Below are 22997 nucleotides of genomic sequence, written 5' to 3' on the forward strand. Positions count from 1 at the left end.
GAACTGAAATGTTTAAGATTAAGATTTAAGGGACTTCCCTGGCAGTCCAGTGGATAAGACTCCACGCTCCCAATGCAGGGGGCACGGGTCCAATCCCTGGTCGGGGATCCCCGCATGCTGCACAGCACGGCCAAAAACAAACAAAATAAAACAAAACAAAAAGATTAAGACTTAATGTGTGCCCTCCAACTTATGCAAGAAAGAATCCAGAACCAGAGGAGCAGGAAAAACAGTTGTTCAGTAACATTGTACAAGAAGTTGACTCTCTGTGACTTCAAATGGTGTAAGGTCTGAGAAAAATTCCAGAAAATCCTGTCACGTATTATGTAAATGGAAGTTATTATTACTCAAATTGAGTTTGCTAAAATGCTGCCCATGATATAAGTACAAAAATTAAGAAAATAGCAGTTTTAGATGATTTTTAATGTCATTTTTTTCTTTTTAAGACAGTATCATCAAATAATTCCAACTAAATAGGATTCTCTCTGATAAAATCAATTTGTAAAATTTCAAAAATTGGTAAGAGATATGGGGAAACCTTGCCTTAATTCTGTGCTCCTTTCCATTGACTTCCATTCCTGAATTGGAGCAATAATGAGCGATTATCTCATGCAAAGCACTGTGCTGGGTTAAGATGAAAAAGTTGTGTTTTCTCCTTATTTTCACAAGCTTGCAATCTACATAGAAAACTATTTAAACAAATAACTTCTCTTTTTTTAAGTTACCTTTTTTATTGTAGTAAAATAAACATACTTATCATTTTAACTTTTTTAAAGTGTACAATTCAGTGGCATTAAATACATTCACAGTGTTGTGTCACCATCACCACTATCTATACCCAAAACTTTTTTATCATCCCCAATACAAACTCTGTACTCATTAAACAGTAAGTCCCCATTCCTCCCCACCTCACAGCCCCCAGTAACCTCTGTTCTACTTTCTGTCTCTATGTATTTGCCTATTCTAGATATTTCATATAAGTGGAATCATACAGTATTTTTGTTCTGAGTCTGCCTTATTTCACTTAGCATAATTAAACAAATACTTCTTAAAGTCACATGTGATGACAGCGCTGACTTAATTCAATGAGAACGTAGAGGGCAGAGAGGTTCTAAGTTTCAGGAGGGGTAGCATCTGAACCATGGGTCAGAGGGGAGAGACAGTTTTAACAGGAGGCACAAAGGCAGAGAGATGGACAGGGATAATGTCAGTGGTGATTAGGATATTTAAGGGAGGGCAGGGGTGCTTAAGAGCCAAGGCCAGAGAGGACAACTGGGGTTGAAATGGAAAGAGGCTTGGGTTTGTTCAGTAATCAATCTCAGTGTCAGGGGAGGTGGGCAAACATGTGGAAAAGGACGCCTTTCTTGCTTACAATCTAGATGAAAGAAGAAACTTACTAATTTCCAGGAAGACAATGCCAAGTGTAAGTTATACTCAACAGAAGGGACATGCTGGTTTGTCCTTCAAAGGGAAGGTCGTGATAAGACAAGGCCAAAGGCATGCCTGATGGCTGAGGGAGTTGTACAGAAAAGTGGGCACGCACTTGGCCCTGCGTGTGGAGCTGTGGGGAGGTCTGAGGCCTGTTGACATGGCACCTGGAAAAGTCTGGGTAACTGATCCTTGGTCTAGCTCCATGGAGAGCCATCAGGAAAGCACTGAGGCCAGGGTGAGCTGACACTACAGGCTGGGGCTGACTGCCAGGGCCGTGACCATGCCTTGGGGACTGCCCTGCACTCTGCAGTCATGCTGCCTGTGCACATTGCTGAGGCCGATGACACCGGGCCCAGAGGAAGTGTCTACTGCCCACTTTCAGACTGGCTCTCTAGGGCTAGGGGGCCACGAGAGCTCCAGAGGACCTGACATCACCCTCACTCTTGGTCATCTTCCGCATTGCCCACCCAGTGGCGGGCTGCATGTAGTGGCCTGGAGAGCTGAACCTCTGTCTGTCCCGTAAGGATGCTGCTGACCTCACTGCAGGGAGCTGCATGGGGATTTGAGATTAATTCAGGGAATATGAATTTCCAAGAGACAAGAAGGCTTTCAGGTGTTATTCTGTGTGCATAGAATGAAGCACTGACAATTTCTGATGACTCTGTTAGCTCAGCACAGGATGGATGGGAGTGGGCAAAGAGGGGAGCCAGGAAAGTCAGTGAGGAGGTGATTCCTTCTACCATCGTGCATTCAATCCATCACTCTTATTCTGTCATTCATCAGGACACCAATCAAACATTTATTAACTGCTAGGCACTGTTTTAGGCTCATGAGGGGAATAAAACAAAGTCCCCATCCTTGTAGAGTTTACGTCCTAGTAAGGGGAGACAGACTAATTGAGTGGAGCAGGGTAAGGTAAATTTGGAGTGCCACAGGGGAGGGGGTGTTGCATTTTAAATAAGTTGCTCAGGAAAGGCCTTATTGAGAAGGTGATACTTGAGCAAAGGATTGAAAGAGGTGAAGGAATTAGTTATATGGCTCTCAGAAGAAAGGGTATTCCAGGCAGAGGGAAATGCCTGTGCAAGGACCCTGAGGTGCGAGCTTGTCTGGCACATTCAAGGGACAGTGAGGTGGCCAATATGGCAGGAGTGGAGTGAAGCCAAAGTAAGGTGGTAGGAGATGAGGTCCAGAGGTAATGGATGGCAGATCAAGGAGAAATCTAGGCCATTGTGAAGGTTCCCCACTGTGGAGACAGTGGAGTTTCTGAAGTAGAGGAGGGGCATAATCTGATTTACGTTCCTTAAAGATCATTCAGGGTGCCCTACTGGAAACTGACCAGGGTGGAAGAAAGAAGCAGGGAGCCCATTCAGGATAACCCAGGGGCTGGAACTAAGGATGTCGCAGTGGACGTGGTGAGAAGTGGCTGGGTACTGGATGTATCCTGGGGATACGGCCCGTAAGATGTGAAAGAAAGCAGTCAGAGATGACTGGCAGATGCTTGGCCTAAACAACTGCGAGGATGGACTTGCCACGAACTGAGATGGGAAGACTGTGTACGGAAAAGGTTTTGCGTGGGACATCAGCAGCTCAGATTTGGGCATGTGGGGTTTGAAATGAAATTCCAATAATTCAAGTGAGGGAATATGGTAGAATATTCCAGCTCATGGTAGAACGAGGATGAACCCCTGAACAAAGAAACAGAACCCGGCACAGGAGCTGGCGGGGAGGGAAAGATGGCACTCTTACTGCTAATTCTGTTGGGTTTGAGGTGCCAAGGGGGCAGGCGAGAGGAAAGGGCTAGGGAGAGTTGGCAGTGCAGCTCTGGTGGTCAGGAGAGGTTGTGAGGCTAGAGACAGAAGGAAAATCCCCTCTCCCCAGGGGTAACAGGTGTATAGAGACTAACAAAATGGAGTGATTAAGGAGGCCAAGAGATGGAGAAGGAACAAAGGCAACCAAGGAAGGAACGGAGCATGGAAGGTCAGGGGCAAGGAGGGTTCCAGGGAAATCCTAATAGAAAGGAAATGTAGCTAATGCTAGGCTCCAATACCTGTAGCTTTTAGCTTTATGCTGAAGCCAAAGGCCAATCCTCTCTGTTACATTAAAAGTTAGAATTTATTGAGAGGTGGTTATTTAAACTTACCCATGGGTGTTATAAAGCCCAAGCTAGTGAAACCACAGATGTTTAATTATCAAACATAATACGTAGCAGTGAACTACTAGCAGACATTACTGGATGTCACAGAAAATCTGTCCTTACTTAAGTCTGTCCTTAAAGATGGGACCATGGGTTGGAGGGGCCCCAGAAGAGCTAAGTTTTCTGTACTGTATACCTTTGCTTTCACTAATAATTTATGTATGTCTTTGGATCTTACTAATACATCCCTTATCTGTTTTGCAGACTTGGAAGTGTGTGAGGAAAAAAAAAGATTCTGAAAGCCTTTAAAAAATCATGTATAAATCATGTATTTATTAAATGACAGTAGTTTGAACTCTGCCTGATTAAGCCATCTATATTATGCAAAACGGCAAAAAAATACTCTGACTAAACGTTACAATTACATGGAAAAAAGAATTCCTTGATTCTCATCAAACTGACCTTTCCTTTTCTCACCTCCTGATTTCCAAAGGAAGCAAGGCTTTTGCAATTCCCTGAAATGGAAATTAGAGGTTATGTTGCCATGTCTTGACTGAGAAAGCTGAACTTCTTCCTCTCAGCCACTTCTCTGAGAGCAGGATCCCAATCTGGGGTTGCCAAAGGTTTCACAATACGTTTCTAGTAACGGCTTTGTGTGCTGCAGTTAACTACCCCAGTGTGGCCAATTGAGATGAAATGCATTTCCCTCCTTCCGTCAGATTTCCAAAATTCATATTTACTCATAATTTACTCAGTCTTTATTGAGTTCTGTGAGCAGTCACAGCCTTTTGCCTGGCTCCAGGGACAACAGGCCAGGTGTGTACAGGCAGAGAGAATGGTCCCTGCTGCGCTTGGCCTTTTGGTGAATTTCAGTCCTGGTACTATGTAAAAATTGTCTGAGTAAAGGAGGAAGGCCCTAGATAGCTGAAAGGTTTTCCATTCCCAAAATGTGTAAGAACAGTGACTGTTCTGAGGGATGTGGAGGGGCAGACAAGGGATAGGGTCTGGGGCAGCTTCCCTCACCAGAGAAATCTGCTACTCCTTTCCATATTCCAGCAAGGCTTTTTTTTTTTTTTTTTTTTTTTTTTTTTGCGGTACGTGGGCCTCTCACTGTTGTGCCCTCTCCCGTTGTGGAGCACAGGCTCTGGACGCGCAGGCTCAGCGGCCATGGCTCACGGGCCCAGCCGCTCCGCGGCATGTGGGATCTTCCCGGCCCGGGGCACGAACCCGTGTCCCCTGCATCGGCAGGCGGACTCCCAACCACTACGCCACCAGGGAAGCCCTCCAGCAAGGTTTTTAATAGCAGAGCGAAGATGGCCAGACTAGCAGTAAAGGAAGAAGGGGAAGGGGAAAGCAATGTGGTTTTCAGTGGCCGGGTGAGAACAAGCTTTATCCAGATTAAGGTGTGCACATTAACTTCTCGTATTTCTCAAACTTCCCCAGTGAACATATGCCAGAGAGGAGGGCACTTATATTAACAAGCTGCACCAGCCTCAAGGCAGTAGCATTTAACACTGAATACCACAAAGACTCACAGACATCAACAATGTTTGTATTTCGGAGGTTCTCCTCCAGTTCTGGGGCGGGGCACACACACAAAAAAAAGGCAAAAGAAATTTCGGGATGGAGAAGGCTCAGATTTGTCCATGTGACACAGCTGTGCTGCAGATCCCCTGCCCTGGGGGTGTTTGTGACTCCGTTCTCAGACCCAGGCATATTCCGAGGTGGTGAGTGGGCGGGGAGAAACACAATGAAGACCCAAGTCAGTCCCAGCTTGCCGCGCCTCGGTTTCTGGAACTGCAATCTCAGATTTGTAGCTCTTATTCCAGTCTTCAGCTATTTCACAGCAGGTTGGGCTTTTGAGTTATTCACATCCAACCACCCCTAGCAAAACCTCCCTCCTAAGGAACTGCCCTCACGCCCTGACAAATTCCCTGAGACAGCTGTTTACCCGTCGAGTGCAAATAATCCTAAAGGAGGTGCAGCCATCTGGTTGGTGACTCCCACGGTAGAAGAAGAGGGCTGTGGGGAGGGAGGGAGAACGGGTTGGGGGGGCGATGCCCTACTGGCCTCCGTAGTCCCCAGGCAGCTACTCGCAGGACCAACAGCTGTGGGCTCCGAGACCTGGCCTGCCCCCGCCATAGCCCCCATTCCACTCGGCTGCCCACCCTTACCTGAGCCTTTCCCCAGAGCGCGGTCCTTGCAGCTCGCTCCGGGACCCTCGGCAGGAGCCCTTGGCCCTCGTAGCCACGCCCCTATTATGCCCACAGCCCAGACCACGCCCATGCCCCCCTAGGTCACGCCCTTCCAGACCGAGCCGGTCCCTGCCCTTTGGCCTGGCGCCAAAGTCACGCCCTTCTCTCCCGGACCACGTCCAGAGTTCCGCCTGGGCCAGCCTCTCCCCCTTGGTTACGTCCCTGCGTTCCGCTCTGGTCCCCCCCCTCAAGACGCGCTTAGCCCCTCACGCTACCCCCTTGGGGCAGGACTTTGTCGCGGGAATTCGAGGTCACGTGGGCGGCCCCCACCTTGTCTCTAGAGAAACCCTCCCAGGCCCTGGGAACTGAGCTCTGGCGAAGTTTTGTCGGGTGAAATCAGACCGCAGGCTTAAAAAATTACTTTCCTGAGGTTTCTCCCCATTTCCAAACATCAAGACTAGATATACTGAGAGCAGGTGGCTCAGGGAAACGCAAACACTGGACGGGTCTTGCAACCGTCATTCTCCCTCTAGTTTTCATGTCCAATTTTTCCGAGTTTCTTCGACCCAGTTTTCATATCCTCTGAACTGGAATTATGGAACCGTGCTTTTTCCAGCCAGTTTTCACGTTCTTTAAGCCAGAACTGTCACTACTGCTCCTTCTAGTCCCTCATCGGACCTTAAATGCTAGGCAGATGAATGGAGTAAGTAGAACTGTATTTCCTGATGTCTCCGGCTGATGACCTTTCCAGTGAGCTCTTGCTGTCTAGGGCCTGTCGAGACAGTATTACGCTTAGACTCAAACTCTGGTTGCCACCCTGAATGCGCTGAGATTATTCTGCTAGCCTCATTCTCTCCATTTTCAACTCTGGGTCCACAAGGAAAATGTGTAGAGGTTATAACCAGCTTTTCCACCCCTGTACAGAAATCTCAGATTCATTCATTCAAATCATATTTATTGAGTGCATGCTCCCTTGACAAATAAGCCTCAAGGAGCTTACAGTAAGAAGTTGTCCCAACTTGGGACATGACAAGAAATGAGGAGCAAGAGATGTGGCAAGAGGTTGATAGGTAGAAAAGGATTTGGTAATCACAGGTCTTCCTGATTGGATTAGTAGGAATATTTTGGGTGGCAAACATAGGAAGCCACTTTTATAGGACTTAGTACACTTCTTTACACAATAAATTCTAAAATCTTCATTGAAACCCTATTTGCATGTGTAGAAAGATATCATTTCCACTTCTTAGCAGTAAGGTTTGCTGCTTTTATTTCTTCATATGCCAACAATAAAGATTTTATGATAGCATATTTGGTTACTTTTTCTTCTCTTCCCACCCTCCATTGCATTTCTGGCTTGAAGATAGTGGGAATATTCAACATGCTGTGCTAGAAGGAACACAGAGAAAAGAACACTTTCAACAGAACTCACCCTGACCCTGAGAACGCTGCCTCATTTATAAAATGTTTCAACTGTTAGCCATTTTTGCCTGGAAAATGAACTCACAGAAATTGGCCCAAATGCAGCCTATACAAATTAATGAGTTGATTTTGTACAGTTAGTTCTACCTCACCTTCTTCCATAAATGATTTGAAGCACCTTACTAAAATATAGACGTTACTGGATAAACGAAATAGTGGAAGGAGCCAGGGAAAGGGGAACTTAATGGAAGGAGAATAATGCAGCTGATGATAAGATTAGCATTTAAGTGAATAAGCCATCAGATCCAAAATAATTGTTTAAGATGGGCCAGAGATTTGCCCCCAAGCCTATGAATGGCAATAGAAAAGAGGAAATAGCTATCATTTTAAGGTCTTCCAGTGTTTATAAGATAAAAATCAACCTTTTGTTCTTTTAGAAACACAGTTTTGCTTGAATTTTAGTCCTGGGAGAAATCCCATTTCTTCAGTAGAGATGTATAGATCTATACAGTATAGATGATGTAGTGACCAAAGTGGGAAATAAAGAGTTAAACACAGGTCCCCTCAATGTAAACTGTTGGTGCAATTACAAAGCACAGTGCATTAATCAATTCTTTGAACCGTCAAAAATTTTCTGTTCATCCAAGTACACAGGCCCTTAATGGTCTGGCTTAATTCAGGGTAGCAATTTGATAATCGTTCCCCAGGATGGCAAATAGGTTTCAACTCATACGTCAACTTTGAGCCATGTGTAGTGGCTGCTTAAATAACTGTGTTGACTTTCGTGGCTTTGTCTAGGCTCAGAAGGAAGAAGTTCTGTGATTGATTAGCAATGTCTGTCATGGGTGCGGAATGGATGAGTGGCTGCATGCAAAACCCTATTTGGTGTCCCTGATTTGTAGAAAAGAGGTCTTGTATCCAGGACTTTTGTGTAGTCACTCCAAATCAACAGTTCTTGTTATAGGGCTTTTGATAAATACCCGACAGTAGAGAGTTCAAGGTCCCTATCTCACTCTATCCCATCCACACTGGCCTTCCCCTGTCCACTCCTATCTCAGAACATTTTCCTATGCTGTTCCCATTGTTCAGACCATTCTTTGCTAGATTTACATGGCTGGCTTGTTCTCATCATTCAGTTCTCAGCTAAAATGCCACCTCTTTAGAGATGTCTCTCTTGGCAACCATATCTGAAGTTATATCCAGAGCCTCTCAATCTGTACCGGGCATAGGGATCACCTGGAGGTCTTGTTACAATGCAGACTCTGACTCAGTGGTTCTGGGGTGTGACCTGAGATTCTGCCTTTCAAGCAGTCTCCCAGGAGATGTAAACCTGCTGTTTACAAAAGACACCTTGAATAGTAGCCCCACTTCTCCCTCTCTGTCACATTATCTGTTTCATTTTCTTCATGTTATATCTCATGATTTGAAATTATTTGTTTATCTGTATATTGGATTGTTTGTTGGTTGTTTACTAGAAAGTAAATTCCACAAGAGCAGAGACTTTGACAAGTTAGTTCAACTTTATATTCCCAGCACTTAACACAGTACCTGGCACATCTGTGGATGCTCTTTAAATATTGCTAAATGAATGATGTTGTTCAAGATTCATTGATTCCTTTATCTCTTCAGTGCCTGCTTGTTGACTACTTCAGTGACTGCTTATTTATACACCAGGAACTAGATTATAAATGAAAAAAGGCAGTGCTGCTCAGGTGCCAGTCCATGAACTGCTGGTTACTGGTCCAAACTGAGATAAGAAACTTGAACTAGAATGTAAATCCGATCTGTCACTAAGCACATTGTTTAGTTAGGATGACAGTTTTTTTATTTCATAGCAAGACTTTACTGATGAAGGAAGCAATGAATTGTTTTCCCTTCTGGGGCAAGTTCCTCTTCTCATCCTAGTCTGGTAACAGTGTCTGTACTGGCACCTGCTGATGGGACACATTTTTTTTTTTTTTTTTTTTTTTTGCTGTACGCGGGCCTCTCACTGCTGTGGCCTCTCCCGTTGCGGAGCACAGGCTCCGGACACACAGGCTCCGCGGCCATGGCTCGCGGGCCCAGCCGCTGCGCGGCATGTGGGATCCTCCGGGATAGGGGCACAAACCCGTGTCCCCTGCATCGGCAGGCGGACCCTCAACCACTGCGCCACCAGGGAAGCCTGGGACACATTTTGAGTAGCATTGAGGAGAGAAATATATAGTATGTTATATGAAACTTACATATTTATAATTTTTCCATCTTCAGAAAACTCATAGGCAGGTAGAAATACACATTTAAAGACAGAATTATAAGATTTTTAGTCACTTGCTATAATAAATAATTGTGTGAGAGAGCAGAGACTTGTGAGAGAGAATGAACACTTTTTTAACAGAAAGAATTGCAGGAGAAAATGGGGACTTGTGGGATAGAACAGAAGATTATGGTAGAAAATGGATAATTATAGAAGGGAATGGAGAAGTGTGGGAGAGAATGGGGAAATTTGTGAGTAAAAGAAGAATTGTGGGAGAAAAATAATTGTGGGATAGAAAAGAATGATGGGAGAAAGAATTCTGGGAGGGAGTGAAAGATTGTGGGCAAGAACAGAGAATTGTGGGAGAGACAAGGAATTTTAGGAGACAGGGTGTGATGGTTAATTTTATGTGTCAACTTGGTTGGGCTACAATGCTCGGTGCTCAGTGTTGGTCAAACATTATTCTGGATGCTTCTGTGAAGGTAGGGCTTGGGAGGGGGATGATATTAACATTAAAATCAGTGGACTGAGTAAAGCATAGTGCCCTTCATCATGCGGATGGGCCTCATCCAACAGTTGAAAGCCTTAATAGAACAAAGACTGACCTCCCCTGGAGAAATTCTATCAGCCAACTGTGTTTGGACTCAGCTCAACTTTTCCCTGGGTCTCCAGCCTGCCAGCCTACCCTGCAGGTTATGGAGTTATCAAGCCTCCACAATCAGTCGAGCCAGAGGTCCCCAACCCCTGGGCCATGGACCGGTACTGGTCCGTGGCCTGTTAGGAACTGGGCTGTACAGCAGGAGGTGAGTGGCAGGCGAGTGAGCAAAGCTTCATCTGTATTTACAGCTGCTCCCCATCGCTCGCATTACCACCTGAGCTCCGCCTCCTGTCAGCATTATGGTGAGTTGTGTAATTATTTCATTATATATTACAATGTAATAATAATATAAATAAAGTGTACAATAAAAGTAATGCGCTTGAATCATCCCCAAACCATCCCCCACCCCACCCCCTCCGTAGAAAAATTGTCTTCCATGAAACCGGTCCCTGGTGCCAAGAAGGTTGGGGACCACTGCCTTAAATAGTTCTCTTTCTCTTCTTCTCTTTCTCTCTCTCTCTCCCTGTATATGTGTGTATCTCTTATTGGTTCCGTTTCTCTAGAGAACCCTAATACACAAGGTATTGTGAGAGAGACAGAGAATTGGCCCCTTACACCTTGGCCTTGCCACATGAGCTCAGTCCTAATCACTGCCCCCTGTGCCTCTCAGACTCAGGACATTCCCTTGGCTGCTCCTATGCTCCTTCATGACCATTCCCATCCCTCTAGAGTCTCACCCCTGCATTCTGCCTGACCAAATCTTTCTCATCTGAGCCACTTCCCATCCCTCCTCCCTTCCATGTTCCTACTTTTCCCAGACAATCTTTGCACTCCATGTTAGCCACACAGCCTGGGTAAGCTTCTAACATTCATCTAGGCCATCTCCTTTTCCCGCTTATTGCAGTAAGCTAAGCCTTCTGCTTAATGCTGTGACTACAAAGCTACTGCCAGAGCTACACCTGCTGCATACCTTAAATCACATGCTGACTACCAAGGCACCACAAAGAATTTTGGGAAAGATACAATTATGGGATAGAACAGAGAATTGTGGGAAAGGTACTTTGTGGGAAGAAATAGAAATCTGGAAGAGACAAAATTGTGGGAGAAAACCAATTGTGTGACAACATGGAGAATTGTGGGTTAAAGCAGCGAATAGTGGATGAGAACAGAGATATATAAGAGGTAGGGAATTTGGGGAGAGAGAAGGAATTGTGGGAAAGGCAGGGTATTATGGGAGAGACTGAGAATTCACCCTTTGCATTTGCCCTGCCTCTTCTGCTTTGCCATCTTTGCACCTTCATGATCACCATGCCCCCTAAAGCTGCCAACCTACCTCTCCTGCTATGGCCACTTCCCCAGATGTTTCCTTGGCACTTTATTCTCCATTCAGAACCACTCTATGCTGCATTATACCCATGTTCCCTACCTAAGAGTCAAAGAGAGTTAGAAGAGACATGAAATTATGGGAGAGAATTCTGGGACAGATAGGTAATGGTGGGAGAAGATGGAGCATTTTGGGAGACAACAGAGAATTCTGGGAGAAAACAGAATTTGGGGGGAGACCTACTGGAATGATTGTGGGAGAGTGTGGAGGATGTAGGAGAGCACATGGGATTGTGGGAGAGCCACAGCATTGTGGGAGAGCATGGGGAATTGTGGAAGAGTGGGAGGATTGTGGGAGAAAACAGAGCTGTGGGAGAGACAAGAAACTGTGGGAAAAACAAGGTATTGTGGGAGATCAAGAAAAAGAATTCACGGGAATTCCCTGACAGTCCAGTGGTTAGGACTCCATGCTTTCACTGTGGAGGCCCCAGGTTTCATCCCTGTTCAGGGAACTAAGATCCCACAAGCCATGCAGCATGGCCAAAAAAAAAAAAAAAAAAGAAAGAAAGAAAGAAAAAGAATTCACCCCTACTCTACCTGTATCCTTCCTGCAGGACCACTCCTCACCTTCTGGCCATGCCCTCTTGCTATGAGTCATGCCCTCTCTCCTAGGTTATGCCAGTTTTGCTCCTTCATGATCACACATCTCAATCTAGCATGCCTGTTCTGTTAGGGCCACACACCAGTTATCCATAGCCATACTCTGGCACTTATAGCCAAGACCCTTACCTACCCATCAGGGAGAATTGTGGGTAAGACATGAAATTATGGGAGAACAGAGACTTGTGGGAGATAATGAAGGATTGTGGGAGGGCATGGAGTATTCTGGGAAAAAAGAAAGAATTATGAAAGAAAACAGAATTGTGGGAGAGCACAGGGGATTGTGGGACAGCCCAGAATTATGGAATAGTGTAGAGGATGAGGGAAGACACAGAATTATGGGATAGCATGGAGAATTGTGGGGGATCCCAGAGGATTGTGGGAGAGCAGAAGGATTGTGGGAAAGCATGGGGAATTGTGGGAGAAACAGAGGATTATAGGAAATCACTGGAGGATTATGGGAGAGCACAGGATTGTGGGAAAGTATGAGGAATTGTGAGAAACCTTGGGGAATTGTGGGAGAGCAGGAAGATTGTGGGAGAACTGTGGAAGAGACAGGATTGTGGGAAAGTATGAGGAATTGTGAGAAACCTTGGGGAATTGTGGGAGAGCAGGAAGATTGTGGGAGAACTGTGGAAGAGACAGAGGATTGTGGGAAAGCACTGGAGGGTTGTGGGAGAGCACAGGATTATGGAAGACCATAGAGGATTGTGGAGAGCACCAAGGATTGTGGGAAAGCATGGGGGGTTGTGGGTGAGCAGGAGGATGTGTGAAAGCATAGAAGACTACGGGAGAGAGGTAGCATTGTGGGAGAGCACAGAGGATAATGCAAGAAAACAGAATTGTGGAAGAGCAAGAGGATTCTGGGGGAAAACAGATTTGTGGGTTAGTATGGAGAATTGTGGGAGAGTCAGAAAATTTGAGAGAGAAAATGGAATTGTGGGAGAAATAATTCATTTCCTGATTTTCTACCAGTCTTTCCCTCAGGACCCATGCCTGTCGCATTCTGGTCATGCCCTCGTTGTATCATATCCCTCCCTCCCAGGTCACACTACCTCCTGCCCCACAGACTCAAATAAATAACCTAAGTTTACACCTCAAGGAAGTAGAAAAGGAAGAAAGCTTGTGGAAGCAAGCTATTGCTAACTACATAAAAATCAACACAGTGACTTACAGTCTGTATTTGATCTCTTTTCCTTTTTTTTTTTTTTTTTTTTTTTTTTGGCTGCACTGTGTGGCTTGAGGGATCTTAGTTCCCTCAAACTGAGGCCCAGAGCAGTGGAAGTGTGGAGTCCTAACCACTGGACTGCCAGGGAATTCCCAAATTGCCTGTTATTTTTTAAGGTAAGAAATGAATGACATTTGGTATTGGCAATGATTTTACAGACCTGACTCCAAAAGCAAGGGCAACAAAAGCAAATAAACAAGTGGGACTATGTCAAACTAAAAAGTTCCTGTACAGCAAAGGAAATCGTCAACAAAATGAAAAGGCAGCCTACAGGATGGGAGAAAATATTTGCAAATCATTTTTCTGAAAAGATGTTAATATCTAAAATATATAAAGAACTCATACAACACAATAGCAAAAAAAAAAGTGATTAAAAAATGGGCAGAGCACCTCAATGAGAAGCCCGCGCGCCGCAATGAAGAGTAGCCCCCGCTCGCTGCAACTAGAGAAAGCCTGCGTGCAGCAACAAAGACCCAACACAGCCAAAAATAAATAAAATTTCAAAAAAATGGGCAGAGGATCTGAATAGACATTTTTCCAAAGAAGACATACAAATGGTCAGCAGGTACATGAGAAGATGCTCATCATCACTGATCATCAGGGAAATGCAAATCAGAACCGCAGTGAGATATCACCTCATACCTGTTAGAATGGCTATTATCAAAAAGATAAAAAATAACAAGTGTTGGTGAGGATGTGGAGAAAAGGGAACCCATGTGGGAATATAAATTGGTGCAGCTACTATGGAAAACAGTATGGAAGTTCCTCAAAAAATTAAAAATAGAACTACCATATGATCCAACAATTCCACTTCTGGGCATTTATTTGAAGAAAATGAAACGATTAATTCAAAAAGATAAATGCACCTCCGTGTTCATTGCAGCATTATTTACAATAGCCAAGATATAGAAATAACCTAAGTGTCCATTGATGGATGAATGGATAAAGAAAATGTGGCACATATACACAGCGGAATACTATTCAGCCATAAAAAAGAATGAAATCTTGCCATTTCCGACAACCAACATAAATGGACCTCGAGGGCATTATGCTAAGTGAGATAAGTTGGACAGAGAAAGACAAATATCGTATAATCTCACTTATATGTGAAATCTAAAACACCCCAACAAACAAACCATCCAAGCTCATAAATGTAGGTGCACTCTGTCTCAGCCCCACCCTATCATGCGTGCTATACCCCCTTCACCCCCCCACCTGTCAGACCTGTTCCCTGGAACCTCAGGGGGCACCTGTGCGGGGGCCCAGGTCTCCTGAGAAACCGGCTCAGGCCCCAGAGCTTGGTTCCGGTGGCATTTGTATAATGAAATGAGGCTATGGACCCATGGTCCTTGTCTAAAAACATGAAGGTATGCCCCTTCAACTCAGGTGGAGTGCGACATTTTTCTCCTCCACAGTAGCAAGATTTGCTACGTATAATTCTTCGTATGCCAGTAATAAAGAGTTTAGATCACGTATCAGTTCCCTTCTCTGCCCCTCCTCCCCTTCATTCCATTTCTGCCTTGAAGACAGTGGGAACATTTACAATGTTGAACTAGAAGGAACACAGAGAAAAGAACAATTTTCAACAGAACACTTTTATTAAGCTCACTTGGACCCTGAGAATTCTGTTTCATTTATATAAAATGTTTCAAATGTCATTCATTTCTTGCCTTAAAAAATAACAGGAAATGAGACCAAATACAGACTGTGTAAGTCACTGTGTTAATTTTTATGTAGTTAGCAATAGCTTACTTCTATGAACGTTTGAGGCACCTTATGAAAATATAGACAATACTGGATAAAAGAAATAGTTGAAGGAATCACGGAAAGGGGAACTTAAAGAGAATGATGCAGCCAATGATAAGGTAAACCAGTAGGCAAGCCATTGGATCCGGAACTTTTTCCTCGTGAGCACAGAGGAAAATGTCCTTGTTAAAGGTGGGCCAGAGATTTGACTGTAAGTTTCTGAATGCCAATTAGAAGAGAGAATGGCAATCACTTTAAGGTTTTCATGAATGGTCTGGCCTAATCCAGGGTAGCATTTAGCTTACTGTTCGTTAGGATGGCAAGTAGCTTTCAACTCACATTTCAACTCTGATCCATTCGTGGTCGCTGCCTAAATAACCTTGCCGGGAAGTTTTGTGGCTGAGTCCATGCTCAGAAGGAAAAAGTTTTGTGATTGATTAACATTGCAGGATGGGCGAGTAGCTGCAAGCAACAATCTCTCCGGCATCTCTGATTTGCAGGAATACAGATCTTGCATGCAAGTCTTTTACAGTCCTCCAAAAATGACATTTCTCATTATAGGCTGTTGATAACTATGGTAGAGAGTACAATGTCATGGTCGCTAGCCAAAACTTAAGGGCAGAAACTTTGAGATAGTGATTAATTCTTATGCTTTGTAGATCAAGCAGGAGGAGAGTAGTTTAAGGTTCTATTATGAAAATGAGAGCAAGTAACCAAGTGGTACATGGCCGATGCCCCCTCTGCCTCTTTGTAAAACCTGGTAAAGGAGGTACATGTAGTACAGGTAGCAGCAAACACCTCTGGGTAAACTCCAACAGGCAGCCTAATAGGCAATTAAAGACCGAAAATCCTACTCCATACATGGTTGCAAAAATTTTGGCCTAGGGACTTCCCTGGTGGTCCAGTGGTTAAGACTCCACACTTTCACTGCAGGGGGCATGGGTTCGATCCTTGGTTGGGGATTTAAAAAAGAATTTTGGCCTAGGAAAACAAGCATTATGGGCCAAGACCATGAAAAACGTTCAATATAACATCCAAGAAGCAGTGTAGATAATTAAACATCTAGGAGGAAATATCAGAAGACTCAGTGCAGCCTTGCTTTTACTTCATGGGGCTCATTATAATTTATTGGTCTTAATTCACAGGGTGAGACACACAGACAGGCATGCATGCATCCCTTTTAAGAAAGTGTTCTTTAGATCCCCACTTTAGGCATACAACCTTGGCAAAATTACAGTTACTCAGTTTGTCTAATTTTTGTTTCCAAGCAGTAATGACTAACTTTCACTGAAGTAAAACAATGTTAGCCTGTGAAAAATAAGTTAAAATTCATAATGGTTATGGCTGTTAACCTACAAAATTTGATGAGCCTTTTGAATATCCTAGGATTGAATATCATAAGATTTTCTCATCTTAAAATGGGGCATAAAATATAAGGATAAAGACAAAAATATTCCAAAGCCTTGTTTATGATAAATTCTATCATAAAGTTGGTTTTCTTTTTTCCCATCTAGGAATTTTTTTCTTCTATCTAAGAATGAGAAAAAAAATTGTAATGCACCCCAAGACACTTAATTAATTAATTATTAATTAATAATTAATATTAATAATTTTAAAAAGTCCATTATACTTATTTCCCCGCTAGATCTCTTGGAACCACTCAGTATATCCAAAGCTACACAAACTCCAACTTTCCATCGAGAATCTGTAGTTCAACATTATTATTAAAAACAACCTTTGAATAATTATTAAATGCAAGGGACAAGCATTAGGTATGAGCGCAAGATGGTGCATGGAATGTGCAGTGATACTGGCAGTATACATACGTTTTAGTTAGAGGCATTTTTTTTTTTTGCGGTACGCGGGCCTCTCACTGCTGTGGCCTCTCCCGTTGCGGAGCACAGGCTCCGGATGCGCAGGCTCAGTGGCCATGGCTCACGGGCCCAGCCACTCCGCGGCATGTGGGATCTTCCCGGACCGGGGCACGAACCCGTATCCCCTGCATCGGCAGGCGGACTCGCAACCACTGCGCCACCAGAGAAGCCCTAGTTAGAGGCATTTTTGATCAAGTCCCAAGGTAATAAACTGGAGGATGTTGTGGAGAGTGAGGGCCTGCAGTACCCCAGTGGGGACACAAGGAGGGGAGAGGTGGCTTCCTCCTCAGACAGCGTTAGTGGGAATCAACCCACTGGTCCCAAGAGGAAGGTGCTGCCAACATGTGGTCTCTTCTTATAAAGCATTTTTAATCTTGTTACTTAATACTAACAGTTAAATGTTGACTCAATAAGGGGATATTTAAAAGGAATAAAGTCTAAGTACAAAATATATATTAAAAATTGAAGCAAGATCTTTTCTATAAGCCTTAAACAGAAAAATAAAATGAAATATTGATTAGGTAAGTCAGATAAAGTAGATAAGGGAGGGTAAAATTAATCAGTTATAGTAACAATGATATTGAGATTTAATTAGAAATAAGGATTATAGGTTTAACTATTCTATTTTCTCATTAGCCATCTTAATAAGATAAATGAGCTTATTGTAACAGTAAATTCAGAATATAGAGCAAGTGATAAATTATAGGCTTATAGTATGTGTGATGAAAAATTATATAATATATATTATATAAAATGAGAGATATATAATTATATATTATAATATATAATACTATATATTATATAAAGTGAGAGATTAGTCTCTCATTTTAACCAGTATCCCATAAGTTTATTAAGTGATAATCTTTAGAGAAACATTATTTAGGCCTTTAACTGGTCCTTTCTTCCTACTTATTAGTTATGTTAATGGAATAACCCCAAATAAAAAGAATGGGAGTTAGTAAAGTGAAACAAAGATGGAGAAATTTATAAATTAATAAGTTAGGCTGATGGTGATATACGGGGTGGGAGGGGAACTTTTCATTAGAATATACCAAAATGCTATGGTCACCAGAGAGGAAAACAGAGTTTTAAAAGAGGAGAGACTCAAGTCTAAGTAAAAGCTCACTAGCACAAGCAGTGTAAAAAGTTAAACGCAAACTCCGCATTCTTTTCCACATAAGACTGACATGTCCAAGTTGAGAGCTCTTCCAGGTAGACTGTGCACTCCTAAGAAGCAGCTTCTACACAGCAGTCAAGCATGAACCCGATCATTGGAACCTAAGCAGATAACAAGAAAACTGACTACATGTACAACTAGGAAGTTTTCCTCAGAATATGACATATGACCTATTTATTTGTACATGTGAACAATTAATGATGCCAATTAATGATGTCAGTGCCAAATATTGTCTCCAAAATACTAGATCCTAAGTTGCTGTTTCTGATATGGGAAACTAGGAAGGAACACATGGTCCATTACCCAAAAGCATCTGCACATGAAAGAGGCACCATTAGGTTAAAAGAGGGCTCCTCCGGCCTTGCACTATTGACATTTGGGGTTGGATAACTCTTGTTGTAGGGGTGCTGTCCTGTGTACTGCAGGATGTTTAGCAGCATTCCTGGTCTGTACCAACCCATTAGATGCCATGGAACTCTCTATCCCTGCCCCCCACAGTTGTAACAACTGAAAATGTCTCCAGACATTTCCAAATGTTCTCTGGGGGGCAAAATCACCCCTGACTGAGAACCACTGTGTTAAAATATAATGGGTTTGCACAGAGGCAAAAATCTTTTATCTCCACATGTATCTTAACCTGATGATAGCTTAGATGAGTAGAATCATTTTGTTACCTAATTATTCTGAAAATATTTGGGTAATTATTAGAAACTTCTTGAAATTGCTTATTATATAGATACAGCAATTTCACTCTAATTAAACTATGAAGGATCACATTTGATTAAAAATCTACAACTTCGGGACTTCCCTGGTGGCGCAGTGGTTAAGAACCCACCTGCCAATGCAGGGGACACGGGTTCGAGCCCTGGTCCAGGAAGATCCCACATGCCGCGGAGCAACTAAGCCCGTGAGCCACAACTACTGAGCCTGTGCTCTAGAGCCCGCGAGCCACAACTACTGAAGCCCGTGTGCCTAGAGCCTGTGCTCCGCAACAAGAGAAGCCACCACAATGAGAAGCCCGCATACCACAACGAAGAGTAGCCCCCACTTACTGCAACTAGAGAAAAGCCCGGGCGCAGTAATGAAGACTCAATGCAGAGATAAATAAATAAATAAATAAATAAATTTATTAAAAAAAAAAAAAAAAAAATCTACAACTTCTATTCTAGAAAATGAGTGGCGCTAAATGTAATTGAGATGCTAGTTTTAAAAGTGCAGGGTTTTTTCTTACGAAAGGTTTCCATATTCATTGATTAAAGGTTTCATTTGATTTCTTTTAATGTGTCACGGCCAGATACATTATCCAAAAACCAATAAAAATGTACAGAATAACATATCTTAAACGGTTTTACAGTTTACTGTAGTAGATTTAGGTGCTCTAGGTTTAGTAAATTTGTTTGTGACAATGAAACGGAATAATCAGGGTCAAAATTCAAAAGGGACATTGGCCCCTACTACATCTTGTTTCATTGCAGGTAAATGGAGCATACATATCCCCCATATCTGTTTACAACTCTGATGAACTTTAAAAGGCATCTTGCATGGATCAAAAGAACAACTCACGTGTTTTCGTGTTATCTCATATTTAATTCACCCTCCAGAGCAGTAGATCAATAGTTACGTGCTGAGAAACTGCTTTCCAGTAGTGTTGTGGAGTATGAGAAAGCACAGAGAAATCAATTTCTCTTTCCTGTCTCAGGAGACTCAGTGCCTTTCGTATTGCACATGGCAACAGTAGTCTCAGCTTTTTATCTGCATTCTCTAAACTCTAAACATTGGCCGTAAATAGGACCATATTCAGAATGATTGAAAATGCTTTATTTGTCATCATTACCACCGTTACTATTAAATTATTAAGCTCCTATATGTGGAATTGCTGAAATGAGCATTGTATGAAGCAAGTTACATAAAATATGAGACCTCTGGAAGTTCAATGCTTAACACTTGTACATCAAAACAAACACAAATTTGTGCAAGATTTTGAAGAATGTAAGAAAGTAAAGATAGTATGTTGAGAGGCAAGAATCTTAGTGTCTAGTTCTGTTTTCCATCTATTTTATTGAAATCTTCATCAAGCTATTTAATAATCTATTTTTAATACTTTCTATGTGATGTGTAACTTGTGGTGTCTTTGGATTCAAAGTGGAGCTATTGACAGTGTCTCATAATTGTCCCTTGAGCTTTTGTCTTTCTATTAACCTGACAGGATCTATAAAAGTCAATATTTTGAATCATGTCATTTTGGGCCACACATTTGACAATTCCTTTTGCTGATGTCAAACAACTCCAAACATATGAGCACATCAGCTCATACTCAGGAATTTGCTTTATCCTGATATAAAAATCTTATTACCTTAAGAAATTTTCCATTTCATAGCTCTTTAACATTATGATATATCTGCTTTAAAGCAGTATGAAACGTCACCTATAATGCTTTTATTCTAGAAAAGGAAATTTACTCAGCACAGTGTTCATTCACAATTCCTTTAAAAAGAATATTGTTAGATGCTCGTTTGAAGTTATTAATGAAATATCTTTGGATACTAATGGATCAGTTGTAAGACTACCTCTTATAAATCCAAGATTAAAAATGAATTACTGGGGCTCCCCCGGTGGCGCAGTGGTTGAGAGTCCGCCTGCCAATGCAGGGGACACGGGTTCGTGCCCCGGTCCGGGAAGATCCCACATGCCGCGGAGCGGCTGGGCCCGTGAGCCATGGCCGCTGAGCCTGTGCGTCCAGAGCCTGTGCTCCGCAAGAGGAGAGGCCACAACAGTGAGAGGCCTGCGTAACGCAAAAAAAAAAAAAAAAAAAAAAAAAGAATTAATGTATTGGATTGGCCAAAAAGTTCGTTCGGGTTTTTCGGTAAGATGTTATGAAAAATCTGAATGAACGTTTTCGCCAGCCCAATATTGAGATTAATAAAAATACTATTTAAAATATAACATATACATATATACTTATAGTTAAATCTGAAAAGGACTTAGAAATTTAGAAACACTTTTCTAAGTAATAACTGGGTTATAGAATAAATGAAAACTATAATTATAACTATTTTGAGAACCAATCGTAATGAGGCCACTGTACATCTACACTTCCTATGTCATGTGGCCAGAGCAGTAGTACTCAGAGTAAAATTCATAGCCATAGATGTTTTCATTGTTAACTAAGAATAAAAATAAATGAGCTTGTTAGTTAATTCAAGAGTTATAAAAAGAACAGCAAGACAAGTATAACTAGGGGAAGGACTTAATAAATGTAAATAAGATGGATAAATCAAAAACCAGAAAGAATAGAAACAAAAATTAATCTAAGAACATATTCTTTGAAAAAAATAGCAAAACTTCTGGCAACTCTTAATGGAAGATGAGAAAAAAATTAATGTATTCTTTATCAAATATGTAGGGAGAGGAGCAACAAATATTGATCTTTTATGGGAAATTTTCTATAAAACTCAAGAGTTACTGGAAAATCTGAATGAATGAAATGATTTTCTTAGAAATTTTAAGGAACCTAAATTGATTCAGAAAAAAGTATGAGATCTGAAATAACTAACAATGGAAGAAATGGAAAGTTTCTGAGAACTCCTTGCCCCAAATATGTATGTATGGTCCAGATTATTTACCTGTAACATTTTAATTTCTTACGCTTTTAAAATATTTCTATACATAGCAAATGTTGGAAATATTTCTGTGATTTTCAAGGTGGCAATATAATGACAAAAAAAGACTTCAAGAATTAGCACCTGAAAAGGAACTCACATGCTATTCTTCTTATGAAAATAAGTCCAAAAATCCAAGGGAAGGTCGGGGTGGTGGCTCTGGCGCATGCACTCACCGTCTGTCCATCCATGGGGCCTGAGTTGCCTCGGTAGTTTGCAGACGGCTGGGAGTCTGGACTGCTACCCTGCACGAGTCCTCCTGCTGCTTTTCCTGCTGTCCGCCCATCTTGGCTCCGCGATGCCGGTGGACCTCAGCAAGTGGTCCGGGCCTTTGAGGCTGCAGGAAGTGGACGAGAGGCCGCAACACCCACTGCAGGTGAAGAACCGGCCCACCAGCATTGCATGGGATGGCCTTGCTCCAGGTAAGTTGTATACCTTGGTCTTGACAGACCCAGATGCTCCCAGCAGGAAGGACCCCAAATGCAGGGAATGGCACCATTTCCTGGTGGTCAACATGAAGGGCAACGACATCAGCAGTGGCACGGTGCTCTCCGATTTTGTGGGCTCTGGGCCTCCCCGCTATGCCTGGCTGGTTTACGAGCAGGACAGGCCACTGAAGTGTGATGAGCCCATTCTCAGCAGCCGATCTGGAGACCACCGTGGCAAATTCAAGGTGGCGAATTTCCGCAAAAAGTACGAGCTTGGGGCTCCGGTGGCCGGCGCGTGTTGCCAGGCCGAATGGGATGACTATGTGCCAAGCTCTGCGAGCAGCTGTCTGGGAAGTAGAGGAAAGGCAAGAGATGGACACCGTCCCAGAGTTCCCAAGCAGTGTTTCAGTTTAGTGATGCATGTAGATTTTCTCCCCTTCCCCCTGCCCAAACCCTGAGTGGTCAGATTTATGTTTAGGGTGACTTTTCCTTCTGCCTGTCCTCTATAATTCTAGGGGGTTTATGTTTTGATCAAACTTGAACTCCGTTTTGGTGGGGGATATTTTGGTACTAGGATGGGGTCATCACAATGTTAATATAAGAATAACAACCCAGACGTTAAAGAAGAAAAAAATTCTGGTAAAAAGACCAAGTCTGCAGTACTAGAACAGAGCATCAAAGAATCTTTAAGGGAGGTTGAAAAAAGAAAAGATTGATTGCCTCTGCCTTTGTGAGCCCGAGCCCAGGATTGTGTGTGACGGCATCTTCTGGCATGTGTTTTCACGGCCCTGTCTTTCATTAAGAGAACCAGGGGCCGGCACGTCCGCTAGCCCCCAATGTGATACATCTCAGGCTGGTTATTGAGTGTCAGTGTCCCGCTCTGGCTCCTTTA

At 42.9% G+C, this 22997-nt stretch overlaps 2 protein-coding genes and 1 pseudogene across 6 annotated transcripts in view; 2 read left to right on the forward strand and 1 right to left on the reverse strand.

Moving 5' to 3' along the window:
* Positions 1 to 5817, reverse strand: part of CA5B (carbonic anhydrase 5B) — a 39436-nt gene extending 33619 nt beyond the window's left edge. For 2 of the 4 annotated variants that reach the window (XM_081221556.1, XM_081221554.1), the window contains exon 1: positions 5740 to 5817. The gene's annotated coding sequence lies outside the window, so the exon portion shown is untranslated. Of the gene's footprint in view, positions 1 to 4027; positions 4081 to 5739 lie in introns of those variants that run through there. The other 2 variants (XM_081221555.1, XM_081221557.1) reach the window with 2 other exon arrangements.
* Positions 1 to 22997, forward strand: part of CLTRN (collectrin, amino acid transport regulator) — a 228804-nt gene that overhangs the window by 35222 nt on the left and 170585 nt on the right. The gene's annotated exons all lie outside the window — the stretch shown is intronic.
* On the forward strand, positions 21976 to 22463 carry LOC308609171 (phosphatidylethanolamine-binding protein 1-like; annotated as a pseudogene). The gene has a single exon. The product of its transcript is annotated as a phosphatidylethanolamine-binding protein 1-like (transcript).

This window comes from Mesoplodon bidens, assembly GCF_964165515.1.
Source record: "Mesoplodon bidens genome assembly, chromosome: X".
In the NCBI taxonomy this organism is placed as follows: domain Eukaryota; kingdom Metazoa; phylum Chordata; class Mammalia; order Artiodactyla; family Ziphiidae; genus Mesoplodon; species Mesoplodon bidens.